The following is a 4,314-nucleotide window of genomic DNA, read 5'->3' as shown; positions in this document are numbered from 1 at the left end:
GAGGAGGAGGAGGAGAAGGAGGAGGAGGAGAAAATAATTTAGACCTATGACCTCATATACCCCCATCCAAGTATTTGTTTCTCATGTCTGTTGTTCTCTTTATATCCCAGTCCCTTCAGTGAGCTGCAATATGCACTTCATCTATCTCTCTCTCCCTCATTCATTATCTAACTTACCTGAACTTTATTCCTCACTAAGACTGATTTTTTTCCAGATTATCAAATCCAATGACTTTCTCTGATTTCATCTTACTTGGCTTCTCTGTAGCAGTTCATATAGTTGGTCACTTTTCCCTCTTGTTTCCCAAATGCCATTCATTCATGATTTTCTGTTTTCTGGTCAATGACTTTTCTCAGCATTTCTGTGTCTATGTTTTCTTTTTGGGAACACTTCAGTTCTTCCTGTCTCTCTACCCATCGTGTCTTGGCAAAATCTTTCTATGCTTCAGCTTTAAATCTGCCTGCTGCTGCCCTCTGTATTTATGTGTCAAACACAGATTTCCCTGAATTTTACATCAAACTGGCTATGTGGCACCGTCATTTGAAAGTTAAATAAGACTCAACCTAGGTTTTACTAAAACCCCAAAACTAGTAATCATCTTTCATTCTTTCCTTCCAATTTTTAAGTCTATATCTAGGTCTGGGTAATTTTAACAGCAAGTATACCCTATTATTTCTCTTTCTCTCTATCTTTCCATAACATACTACACCAGCCTACCTCCCATCTCTCCTAGGGCCTTTCTGTTCCAGCTCCCGACCTCTTCAACCCATTTTCTTCAAGGAGCTATGACTACTTTAAAATTTTAAATGGAATTATTTAGATCAGATCAGACCAGATCACACTCCTGGTCAAATCTGATCCACATGTTCCACATGTTCTCTCCTATATTCAAATATTTTTTCAAAGTTAACCTCAGTGTAGAGTAGTGATCTGTTAGTAAGGGTGAGGCCACATTTAATCAGTGCCTACTGTATGTATGAATTGAAGCATCATATTGAAACACATTCATTGCTCAAAAATTCTTACAGCTTTCTTCTGCACTTAGAACAAAATTCATATTCCTTATAAACACCCCCCAAAATATTCCATAAAAGCTGACCCACACTGCCCTTACTACTTTTATTGTACTACCTCACCTCAGGCCCCAGGCATACCAGCCTCATTATACTCATGCCTCGGACCATTTCCTATGCCTGAATGCTCTTCCTTGCAATGAACAATACTGTTTACATGTGTGCCTTAAATCATAGCTCACAATGCATTTACTCAGCTGCCTCTCCCTGGTTACTTCCCCCTCTAAGATGTCTCAACAACTCCTTGTTTACTGCCTTCACGCAAAGTTTCACGTTCTATTATTATTGAGAGCATTTTTTCTCTTTTTAATTTCTGTCTCTAAATGTGAACACAAACTCTAGAGGGGATAGGACCTATTTAAGCATTCTCTAGTGTCTAACCTCTGACACAGTGCCTGGAATCCTAATTCCTTAAGCATAAAATTATTTCCTCATAATGGATAAAAAAGATGTGGTATTTTTATACAGTGGAGTATTACTCAGCTATAAAGAATGATAAACTCGAAGCCTTCATATTTAAGTGGATGCCACTTGAAGATATACTCATAAGTGAAATAAACCAGACCCACATGTGTAAATATCTTGTAGTCTCCCTAAGATCTCAAAAGAAGAAATACAAATAGAAAGGTATAACAACAATTAAAAGGAAAGCAAGAACATGAGGATTAGACAATGAAAAGAGGGTAAGGAGAAAAGCTAGGAAACATGACAGGGGCAAAGCCATACATTTATATGTACAAGATGGGTAAGACAATGACCCTGAGAACTATCATCAGGATGTTGAAACTAGCAGTTACCTGGTAGGATTCTCACCCTGACGAACTATATAAGCTGATACATATTAACTGAGTGACTGCACCGAAGAAAGCAATGTGTGATAGTGGGGTCACGCTTGGAATGCCTGCCATTCTGGTCATCTAAATACGTACTGTTTGTCATGACATACCAATTATGGCCAGACTATTTCTCAAGTAAATGGATTTTTTGTGTGTTTTTTTAATGTTCCATCTTACGCCTAAGATGTTTGACAGACAGACAGACAGAGATTTTAAACCCACCTGCATATGCTGTAGGGCAATAATAAGCTTCTCTTCTGGAGGGTTAACAACCTAAGTTTGCAGACCAAAAATTAGAGAAAAGGAAGGGCTGCAAGGTCAGCCAACATTTTGGCCCTAACTTTTCAAGGTCAGTGAGGACTCAGGACATAGGAGAACCTGTACTATAACATCATGTAGCTCAGTTGTGCTCCAAATTTTCTGATCAAGGAGATTATGGAGCCACAGAGGAATGTGATCAATGATGTAGTGTGTGCCTAAAGACAGTCACATGGAAAGAAACATTCTTTCAGGCTTTCACAGACAGCAAATTAGTCAAGCAATGGCCATGACTCATTCACATGTTGACACTGACAAAGGATCTACATAGTGCGGTACAGGGTTTTGGGATAAGTCCTGCAGGGACTTGACTGACCATGTCAGATACAAAAGTTACATTTTTTTTTATTATATTGGTCTACATCTTGTGCTATGAATGACTGCTACAAAGACAACAATATGCAATGCAATAGTTGTTGTAACTCTCCTACCAACCTGTTTTGAAGCTGTCACATTGCAATTTTTTCTCAATAAAATTAAAAAAAAATATTTCCTATGTATAACATTTCTGGCCAAGGTGGCTCATGCCTATAATTTCAGCACTTGGGAAGCTGAGGCAGGAGAATTGCCAAAGTAAGTCTAAGTCAAGCTTGACCGAATAGCAAGACCCTCTATGAAATAGAAAAGTAAAAAATTAATAAAACATTTATGTCCTATATTCTGATCTTATCAAAAATCTCATCAATATTATACATTTTCATCTCATTAAAAATTCATTCTAAGGTACCAAAATACTTAAGATTAGGACCAAAATTTGTTTTTCAAAATCTATACATTTTGCTTTACCTAAAGGCTTTCTTTAAAAAGTCCTAAATTTTACTTCTGCTTCAAAGTCATATGGAATATTTTCATTTTCAAAGCTCTTGGCATTTTTCTAGTTTGATTTATTTTGCATCTTTGATAAAATAAAACATTCAAAAATTCTTTTATGTCTTAGACATGTTATTTCTTTTAAAAAGCTCAGAACTGTAAGCTCAGAAAATATCCCCTGAGGAATTAAAGAGCTCATAGCTTCAAAAACAAAATTCATGGATTTACCTTGTGAAGTCACCTCTTGTCCTTAGATAAGCATCCATTCTGGTCATGCATGAAGGTCTTTAACTTCATTGTAAGGAAACAATTGCTCTTCCATGGTAGTTATTTGCCAAGTCCACTTCTAACCACTTTTTTCTCCATCCAATGTACGTTTCCATGAAATATGTTGTATTCTCCCCAGAACGTTCTTGATGCAAAACTATGCATGCATGTTGGAGTTAGAATAAATATTCCTTGGATCTTTAATGTGTGCTGTTTGTGTAAAAAGCTTTTCCTGACTGGCTGGCACACATGGAGCCTCTGAAGGATCTGTAGCTTGACTAAGCTTGCAGCCTCTCGATTTGTATGTATGATGCCACTGCTTTCTGTTACAGGGGCAGGGCCATCTCTTCTATAAATTATGAAATCAGCTGGAAAGCCTGATTGCCTGCTAGTGAATGTGAGCTCCCTGAACATTAATCTACACCGGGCTGCAGTCAACAAAGTCCTGGCATTGGGCCAACCCACAAGTGCTAGGTCACTTTTGCCTGCGAGTCAGGCTTCCCAAGTTGGACAGGGGTGGAAGACAGATTGCAGAGCTGTCTATGTGGCCCGGGTAGAATACCAAGGACAGGGGTGACTTTACACTGAAAAAATTCAAGAAGGACTCAGCAGACAAATCTTCCAGCAGACCTGACAAATGAGAAGCAGCATCAAAAGCCAGATCTTCATGGTACACAGGAATCAAAGATAGAGTAGCAGATATGTGAAAGTGAGGCAAGAGGCAAAGTAGCCCACAAAGCCGAGCTTTTCAAGAACAAAACTAATCAGGTAAGGACATGGTTGTGTGTTCATCAGACAAAGAAGGGTACGTGTGTACACAGGGATGCATACACAAGGATGTGCAGATATGTCACCTGGAGTGAAGCCAGTTTCCTTCCACAGCTAGCCCACTTGTCAGTGGTGAAATCCTTTATAAATCTTAGAATCACATTTTTCAATTTGCTATAAAATAATCTCTCTGTCTCTCTATCTTTGTCTCTATCTCTGTCTGTCTGTCTGTCTGTCTGTCT

The sequence above is a fragment of the Octodon degus genome, unplaced genomic scaffold (genome assembly GCF_000260255.1).
Source record: "Octodon degus isolate 3935 unplaced genomic scaffold, OctDeg1.0 scaffold00016, whole genome shotgun sequence".
Lineage (NCBI taxonomy): Eukaryota > Metazoa > Chordata > Mammalia > Rodentia > Octodontidae > Octodon > Octodon degus.
This window is presented reverse-complemented; position numbering follows the sequence as displayed.